This window comes from Callithrix jacchus, chromosome X (assembly GCF_049354715.1).
Source record: "Callithrix jacchus isolate 240 chromosome X, calJac240_pri, whole genome shotgun sequence".
Classification (NCBI taxonomy): Eukaryota; Metazoa; Chordata; class Mammalia; order Primates; family Cebidae; genus Callithrix; species Callithrix jacchus.
In genome coordinates, this window is record NC_133524.1 from 13,892,487 (window position 1) to 13,902,595 (window position 10,109).

Here is a 10,109-nt window from a genome sequence, read left to right on the forward strand (position 1 = left end):
ACCGTGCCTGGCCAAGACTCTTTAATTTAAAATCACTTTTACAGAAACAACAAATGGAAGGTCCTGGCACAGGAAAGTGCCTGATACAGTCAAGTTCCAGCAACAGTCCACGGCAGCTAAGTCATAGTGAGCAAGGGGAACAAGGATGAGAGATGCAGTCAAAGAGGCCATCATGAGGGCTCTTGTTGGCCATGGTAAGGATTTGGGGGGTTCTTAAAGCATGACGGGAAACCACAGAAGCTGGGGGGTTTGTGGTGATGTAATTTGAACACCCTTTAGGAAGGATGACTCTGGCTGTTACGTTGAATTAGACGGGGAAGGAAGCAAGGATCCATGCAGGGACAACAGGTGACCGTTGCAGTGGTGCAAATGCCACATAACTAGTTTCAAGCAAGAGTACACAGAGACTGGGCTCCCTGAATCCTTATAGCAAGCAAAGTCCTTGACAACTTTGCAAATTGATGTTTCATAAAATTCACTAAATTCCAAATTCCCTACCCATGGCCCATAAATAAACAATAATATGCAGTGTGGAAACTCACACTGGACAAGTATCTCCTATATCCTGGTTGCCATGGTTACTGGGAGTCCCTGTGTAAGGCATAAACACCAGTTGTCATACCTGAATGTAGGAGCACTCTCTTGACTCTTGATGGGTTTTTCCACATCACTCTCCTTTGTCTGTGTTACTTTTTTGAGATAAAAAGTTGGATACAATTGCAGCTCTGTCTCTTCCCTGAGCACTTCCTGTGATGAGAGGCTCCTTTCATTCGCCACTACCATTTCTAAATACCAGTCAGGAAGCCTGCAGCTGGCAGTGCCCCACTGCTCTGGCAAGGGCTGGCCCTTCGTTTTCTGGGTCAGATTGCTTTGTTATTTATAACTTCCCAGTAAATGTGAAATATTTTACTAAAGTAATTATTTTTGTATCTCTCAGAGATACTTACTGTAAGTACCTAGGTGATAGAAGGCATCTTCGTGCTTTTAGAAGAGCCCCACAATCAGAAGGGAGACCAGATGACAACTCCATATAGTCCCATTTGCATTATTACTTAAAACTGGGATTTCTGGCCAGAAGCGGTGGCTCATAACTGTAATCCCAACACTTTGGGAGTCCAAGGTGGGAGGACCACTTGAACCGAGGAGTTGGAGACCAGTCTGAACTCTGTCTCTACAAAAAATATAAAAATTAAGCCAGGCGTAGTGGTGTGCACCTGTAGTCTCAGCTACCCAGGAGGCTGAGGTGGAAGGATCACTTGAGCCCAGTAGTTCAAGGCTGCAGTGAGCCGTGATCATGCCACTGCACTCCAGCCTGGACGACAGAGACAGACCCCATCTAAAAAAAAATAGGTTTCCCCAGCACTTTGGGAGGCTGAGGCGGGTGGATCACGAGGTCAAGAGATCGAGACCATCCTGGTCAACGTGGTGAAACCCCGTCTCTACTAAAAATACAAAAATTAGCTGGGCACAGTGGCGCGTGCCTGTAATCCCAGCTACTCAGGAGGCTGAGGCAGGAGAATTGCCTGAACCCAGGAGGTGGAGGTTGCGGTGAGCTGAGATTGCGCCATTGCACTCCAGCCTGGGTAACAAGAGCGAAACTCCGTCTCAAAAAAAAAAAATATATATAGCTTTCCACAAATGTTACCATGCATCATCAGAAATGCTCTGTGTTCATGATAGTACATTGCTTTGCATTTTGTTAGGTGCTGGGGGCAAAGATGATTAAGACACCATCCCAGGCCTCAAGCCCCACAAAACGCAGGGGAAGCGCCATGCTGTGTAGCCAGCAATCATTTCACCTTTTAACAGCTCTGAGGGAGACACCCACTGGAAAAGGGTGCAGAAGACCCCAGAGGATCAACTAACCCAGTGTGGGAGGGTCGGGGAAAGCTTCATAGAGGCCATGACCCTTAGGGCAAATCTTGAGGGGAAGAAGGCCAGGCAGAGGAAATGGGAAAGTCTGTTCCAGCACCATATTTGCTAGATTCTTGGCATTTTATGTACAGCATGTCCTTTAATCTTCACAACTACCCTGCCACACAGCATTCTAGAGGTGAAGAAACTGAGGCTGTGAGAGATTGAGTTACTTGCCCAAGGGTACACCGAGACAAAGCCAGGACTAAGTCATAACAAAGTGAGTAGGTTTTGTTTGTTTGTTTTGTATGTCAGATTGCTTCTAGAAATAACAGCAGGCTTCCCAGTAATTCCAGGCAGGTGCTGCTATTTTATAATTGTGGTTTGTTCTTTCAATGACAGGAGCATGTGCTGTATGGATCCCACCTTAGCCCAGTATACTCCTCCTAATGATGGAGGAATTGGGAGGGACCACCTGGCTAGGACTGCTGGCTCTCCTGACACCTTCTTGTGGCATCCATTTGGTTTATCCAGTGTTCTGAAAAGTGAGTAATTTTTAAAATACTGAAATTTGAAAGTTTAAGAACATGTAGCTTTTTAAGGAACATTTATATGTTTATATATTTTTATGAATTTTAAGACTATAAATATATAAATGCAGTCTCAAATATCATTTCCTATAAAGTATAGAGCCTATTTTTTTTGAGACAGAGTCTCACTCCATCACCCAGGCTGGAGTTCAGTGGCACAATCTTGGCTCACTGAAACCTCTGCCTCCCAGGTTCAAGCGATTCTCTTGCTTTAGCCTCCCAAGTATCTGGGATTACAGGCATACGCCATCATGCCTGGCTAACTTTTTGTATTTTTTTCTTAGTAGAAACTGGGTTTCACCATGTTGTCCAGGCTGGTCTTGAACTCCTGGCCTCATGTGATCCACGTGCTTCAGCCTCCCAAAGTGTTGGCATTACAGGTGTGAGCCACCATGCCCAGCCAAATATAGGACCTTTCCTATCTTCATGTTCTGCCAGTATGATCTAGAGAAATAACAATCAATTATGAAGAAATAGTTGTTTTGCATCTTTGTTAAATTATTGTAAGTACCCTCCTGGACAGAGAGACAAAAATAGAATTAAAATTACTTTGTTGGACATACTCTTCTTTCTTATAAAATGTAAATGGGAACAAATCGGGGTAGGTTCCAAGTTGTCACTAATCTTTTTCAAACGGTGGCAAATACTTTTTTTAAATCTAAAATAACCATGGTAAAGTTACATATCTAATTAATAAGCAAGTTAAAACTTCACCCATTCAAAAACTTCTTTACTTTTTATTTTTGGAATATACTATATTCACTTTTGAAATGCAGGTGAACGTAGATACAGATATCTCCCCGGCAGCTAGTTTTACCGCTTCAGAATGATATCGTTAACTCACGAAAGTCCCCTTTGTAGACGGAAACAGAAAATTCAGAAATTTCCAAAGTGCAGAAATTGTGAGGCCCTGAGTCATCTGGCTGGATTCCACCCAGTGCGCCTATCTGTGAATGATAAACACAGAGCTGCAAAACCAGTTTCAGTTTTCTTTCTCTAACCACAGCATGGCCAGGCACTTGTCCAACAGTGTCCCATGTGGCTCTTCCCCCTAGTGTGTGACTTCATGTGCATGTCAGTTGGGAAGAACTAAAGTCAAAGTTCACCCATGTCTAGCAAAAAAGGACTTGAAGGTTTTACATGGACTGTGTGTTGATGTTTATGAGTCCACCAGGCCATCTTGTTTTGTCTTATCTTTTCAGACTGAGGATTTCTATTCTTTCAGTTTTGTTTTCTTTCAACAGATGGGCTTTTGTCCCCCAGCGTTGTGAAATCTCACAAACTGCTGAGCAGAAAGTTTCCAGACAATTTAGTGGATTTTTATGAGCATTTAAAAATGAAGCTGAATGTGATTTCTCATGCCTGTAATCCCAGCACTCTGGGAGCTTGAGGCAGGTGGATCATCTGAGGTCAGAAATCCGAGACTGACCTGGCCAACATGATGAAACCTTGTCTCTACTAAATATACAAAAAATTAGCCGGGCATGGTGGTGCATGCCTGTAGTCCCAGCTACTCAGGAGGCTGGAGCATTAGAATCATTTGAACCCAGGAGGCGGAGGTTGCAGTAAGCAGAGATTATGCCACTGCACTCCAGCCTGGGCAACAGAGGGAGACGCTGTCTCAAAAAAAAGGGCATGGGAGTTCTTTTTGGGGGTGCTAAAAATGTTTTAAAATTGATAGTGGTGATGGATGTACATGATAAACACCATTGAACTGTACACTTTAAATGAGTGAATTGTGGCCGGGCGCAGTGGCTCAAACCTATAATCTCAGCATTTTGGGAGGCCGAGGTGGGTAGATCACGAGGTCAGGAGATCGAGACCATCCTGGTCAACATGGTGAAACCCCGTCTCTACTAAAAATACAAAAATTCGCTGGGCATGGTGGCGCACGCCTGTAGTACCAGCTACTCGGGAGGCTGAGGCAGGAGAATTGCTTGAACCCAAGAGGCAGAGGTTGCGGTGAGCTGAGATCATGCCATTGCCTGAGTGAATTGTATAGTATATATAATGTCAATAAAGCTGTTACCAAAAAAATCAGATGACTGTAAGGAAGAAATTGGAGAGAGGGTCTCTGTTGGATATTTATCTTGGTAAGTCATTCTGAGCCTTAGCCCCAATTTACCCGTGCTTGTAATGGCAGTCTTTCTCAAAGGGGATTTCAGGGGGCCCTAGCCAGAGCACTGACAGATAAAGAGTGAGTCTCCCCACGCCTCTGAAGTTGTCAGGGCAGTTTCCTGGCCTCCAACATTTTTGGTTTTGCATAAAAACCTGCTTTCCCATGGCTCACAGGTCCCAGCGGGGATCCCAAATCATTGATTCTTGTGTTTCTTCTCCATTTCTCAAGCCACAGATCTGAGTTGAACTATCAATGATATTAAACCCCTGGAAAATAAAAAATCCCCTAGAATCAACCCCAAACAGTTGACATTTTCATTCCCCATGAGAGCTATACTCAGAAAAGAACTGTAATAACCACAAATGAAATCAGCCCTGCACTCTTACTCTTCATATTGAGGCCCTGGGATCAGCATCACCTGGGAGTAAATACCAAAACAAGGGCCCCATCCCAGACCTACTGAATCTGAATCTGCATTTTTCACCAAGTCCTCCAAGTGCATATTAACTGTCCACAGCAGCTGGGCCTATGAAGTCTGCCTTCCTGCTTATAGCTTTGGATGAAATGCCCGAGTTCCTAGCATGGAGTCTAACATGGATCTCTCTGATTGTCTCGGTCACCAATGACTTCCACCCTCGATGTCACTACATTCAGGGAAGAATTCTCAGCCTTGAATCCTGTCTACAGCGTTCAACACACTTGCTTCCTTCTTGAGAACATTTTCATACGGCTTGCAGTAGGTTGCACTCTCATTGGTTTTCCCTGTCACTGGTCACTCTGTTTCAGAATCATTTGTTGGTTCCTCTTTCCTGACCTTTTAAGTATGGAATATCCTGGAATGTAATTCTTGGACCCCTTCCATCTACATTGACTCTTTGGTTATCTCTAGTTCCACGGCTTTCTATACCATCTCCATGCTAATGACGCCCCTGTCTATCTTCAGGCTTTCATCACCCCCTCAGAATTCCAGATCCAGAAACCTAACAGTCAACTTGACAACTCTATTGGCATGTCTAGGGAGCATCTCAAACTTAACATGTTTAAAATCCAGCTCCCATTCTACTCTCTAGTGCCTGCTTCTCCACAGAATGGCAACTCCATAGTTGTGTACATTGAGCTAAAACACATGGAGTCATCATTAACTCTCCTCTCTTTCTTTCATATCATACTTCCAATCAGTCAGCAAATCATATTGGCTCTATTTCAAATATATATCCAGAAGCCCAATTTAAAAATGGGCAGGAGATTTGAATAGGCACTTCATCAAACAAGAGGAAAGAAGCTACAGGAGTAGCCAATGTGCACATGAAAAGATGCTCAACGTGGTTAGTCCTTAGGGAAATGCAGATCAAACCCACCATGAGAAACCACTTCACACCCACTTGGATGGCCATAATTAGAAAAAAAAAAAAACACAGAAAATAACAAGTGTTGGTGAGGATGTGGGGAAATTAGAATCTTTGTACGTTACTGACAGGAATGTAAAATGGTGCAGCCACTTTGGGAAACAATTCCGCAGTTTCTTAAGAAGTTAAGCATCATAACAAACGTAGGACTCAGTTAAAAATAAAAAATAAAAGAAGTTAAGCATAAATTTTCCATACAGTCCTGCAATTCTACACCTTGGTGTGTACACAAGAGAAATGAACACATACATTTACACAAAGACTCATTTGTGAGCATCCATAGCAGCACTATTCATAGTAGCCAAAAAGTGTTAACAAGCCAAATGTCTATTAACTGGTGAATGGATCAACAAGATATGGGATAGTTATTCAAAGCAATAACTATTCCGTAATTAAAAGTAATGAAGTAAGGGTACATGCTATAGCACGGATGAACTTTGGAAGCATTTGCTAAATGTAAGAAGTCAATCGAAAAAAAAACATGTATTGAGTGACTCCACGTATGTGAAATGTCTGAAATACACAAATCTACAGAGATGGAGAGTGGATTCGCAGTTACCTGGGGCTGGTGGGAGAAAAGAGGAGTGACTGCAGATGAGCACAAGGGACCCTATTGGGGTAATGGACATTTTCTAAAATTGGATTGTGGTAATAGCTGAATAACTCTGTAAATTTGTTTAAAAATCATTGAATTGTACACTTAAAACAAGTGAATTTTATTATGTGTAAATTATACCTCAATAACACTGTTAAAAAATACCTGAAATGTGACCACATATTATGTTCTCTGCCATTGTCTTGTTCTAAGCCAGCATTGTCCTCACCTGGCTAACTGTCACCTAGATGACCAATTGTCATACAAATATCACCTCCCAAGTGGTCGCCTGACTTCCACTCTTGCCTCCTAAGTACATTTCTAACACAACAGCCAGAGTGTTACTGAAAAAATATGCAAATCAGATCAGGTTACCTTTCTCTCCTCAAAACTTTCTGTTGGCTCCTGTCTCCAATAGAAAGGCAAAGTTCTTACAGTGAGCTTTAAAGCTTCACTAATCTGGCACCTTCTTGTTACCTTTCTGAGCTCCCTGCCTGCTATTAATACCCCCTTGGTGGAGGCTACATTCAGTCACACTGGCTTCCTTGCTGCTCTTTGGCCATACCAGGCATATTTCTGCCACAGGGCCTCTCCATTGGCTGTTGCTTCTGCCTGGAATCTTCATACCCCAGATTTCTTTCTTTCTTTCTTTGTTTTTTTTTTTTTTTTTTTTTTTTGAGACAGGGTCTAGCTCTGTCACCCAGGCTGCAGTGCAGTGGTGCGATCTCAGCTCACTGCAACCTCTGCCTCCCAAGCTCAAGAGATTCTCTTACCTCAGCCTACCGAGTAGCTGGGACTACAAGGCACATGCCACCATGCCTGGCTAATTTTTAAATTGTTTTTGTAGAGATGAGATCTCAGTGATATTGCCCATGCTAGTCTCAAACTCCTAGGCTCAAGTGACCCTCCCACCTCAGCCTCCCAAAGTGTTGGGATTACAGGCGTGAGTAACTGCAACCAGCCTCTCATATTTCTAATGACTTAACTTACCTCTCTCAAGCCCTAGCTCAAATGTCACCTGGGACAGTGAGGCTTTCCCTGGCCTCTTCCTACATTCCCTATATTCCCTAGCACTCTTTCTGATTTTTTATTTTATTTTTTTTTTTTGAGACAGAGTCTCACTCTCATCCTGGCTGGAATGCAGTGGTGCAATCTCAGCTCACTGCAACCTCTGCCTCCCAAGTTCAAGAGATTCTCCTGCCTCAGCCTCCCAAGTAGCTAGGATTACAGGTGTCCACCACTACGACTCGCTAATTTTTTGTATTTTTACAAAAATACAAAAACAAGGTTTCATCATACAATGAGGTTTCACCATGTTGGCCAGGCTGGTCTTGAACTCCTGATTTTTTAAAATAACGCTTATTCACAATTGAAGTATAATGCCCTGACTCTATTTTTAAAAATCAGAGGCCAAGCATGGTGGCTCATGCCTGTAATCCCAATACTTTGGGAGGGTGAGGCAGGCAGATCACTTGAGATCAGGAGTTCGAGACCACCCTGGCCAACATGGTGAAACCCCCAACTCTACTAAAAATACAAAAATTAGCTGGGCATGGTGGCGCGTGCTTGTAATCCCAGCTACTTGGAAGGCTGAGCCTGGATAATTGCTTGAACCTGGGAAGTGGTGGTTGCCCTGAGCCAAAACCGTGCCACTGCACTCCAGTCTGGGAGATAGAGCGAGATCATGTCTCAAAAAAAGAAAATAGGAAAGAAATACAATGCCTTGCTCAATTATATTGTTTGTTGTTGATCTCCTCTCACTGAATTGTAAATTCCACAGGGTCAGAGATTTTTGTCTTTTTGGTTCACAGCTAATCTCCAGCCCCTAGAATAGTTCCTGGTACACAGAAAGCCCTCAAGAAATATTTGGTGAATGAGTGCACCTAAGAAATTTGGAAGAGCCAGCAATATGACAGATCAATACATTCATACATTTAGGTAAAAGATTAAAAACAAGCTCAGAGGGCATGACCATAGTTTATGATAGGCATAACAATTTGAGAGTAGGAAGAATGGGTAATTGGAAAGGAGAGAATATTTTTTTTTCCCAGAATATTTTGGAGCTTTTCTTTTCTTTTTTTTCTTGACATGGAGTTTCGCGCTTATTGCCCTGGCTGGAGTGCAGTGGCATGATCCCGGCTCACCCCAACCTCTGCCTCATAGGTTCAAGCAATTCTCCTGCCTCAGCTTCCTGAGTAGCTGGGATTACAGGCATGCACCACCAGGCCTGCCTAATTTTGTATTTTTAGTAGAGACAGGATTTCTCCATGTTGGTCAGGCTGGTCTTGAACTCCCAACCTCTGGTGATCCGCCTGTCTCAGACTCCCAAAGTACTGGGATTGTAGGCGTGAGCCACTGTGCCCAGCCTGGAGTTTTCTTCTCCATGTATGTAGTATCTTTGAGTAAACATCACATATACTATAAAGTCTTAGGCTATGTATGTTCAAACTCTATTATAAAGCTAATTGTTCAGTTATCTTATAATCCTTCCCTTTCTTTTGTGTTATTTTCTGTTTTAGTGTTCAATAGCATTGTTAGAAAGAAAAGGAGATCAAAAACAAAATTCTATTTGTTCATCGTTTTACTTGCCAGAAGACCCTACAAGTACTTAATAAGGAATATAGTTGAAAGAGGTTATTAGAATTGTTTGGTGATTTTGTTGTTGCTGACCTAGTTATCTGTTAGCATGCATTACAGACTGTACTTGGCTATATGTCAGTAATTCTAGAAGTGACTCTTTGAAAATAATTTCCCCAAATCATACACATAAACACTATTTGTAACTTAATGAGGTTTTTTGTTTGATTTGAGACAGTGTCTCACTCTGTCACCAGGCCAGAGTGCAATGGTGTAGTCTCTGCTCACTTCAACCTCCACCTCCTGGGTTCAAGAGACTCTCCTGCCTCAGCTTCCCAAGTAGGTGGAACTATAGGCGTACACCCCCGCACCCGGCTAATTTTTTGTATTTTTAGTAGAGATGGGGTTTCATCATGTTGGTCGGGATGATCTCCATCTCCTGACTTCATGGTCCACCCGACTCTAGTCCCAAAGTGCTGGGATTACAGGCGTGAGCCACCGTGCCTGGCCAACATATGAGTTTTTTAAAGTTTATGTGCATTTTTTTGTTATAATTCAGTGGATTTTAGTATATTCACAAAGTTGTGCAATTATCATCATTATCTAATTCCAGAATTTTTTTCATTATCCCAAGAGGAAACCCAGTACCAATTAATAGCCACTCTCTAATACCCCTCCAACCAGCCCCCAGCCCCCAGCCCCCAATCTACTTTCTGTCCCTATGGATCTACTTATCCTGGATATTTCATGCAAGTGGAACCATATAATATGTAGCTTTTTTTAGTCTGGCTTCTTTCGCATCATTTTTTGTTTTTAGCTCAAGAAGTAAACCATATTGCACTACTAACCAAATAAACTGTACTGACCTTTACTTAAAGTATAGCTTTAACTGAATTTGCATAATTTGACATTTCTACCTGTTACAAGTATAGTCCTTCCAACTTTTGTGTCAAAAATTATTTTTGGGC

At 42.5% G+C, this 10,109-nt stretch overlaps 1 long non-coding RNA gene across 1 annotated transcript; it reads left to right on the forward strand.

Moving 5' to 3' along the window:
* The first annotated feature begins 55 nt into the window (after positions 1-55).
* Positions 56-2,386, forward strand: LOC144581241 (uncharacterized). The gene is made up of 3 exons (XR_013531822.1): positions 56-194; positions 2,044-2,134; positions 2,257-2,386. It is a non-coding gene; the product is annotated as an uncharacterized LOC144581241 (long non-coding RNA).
* The last annotated feature ends 7,723 nt before the right edge of the window (positions 2,387-10,109 follow it).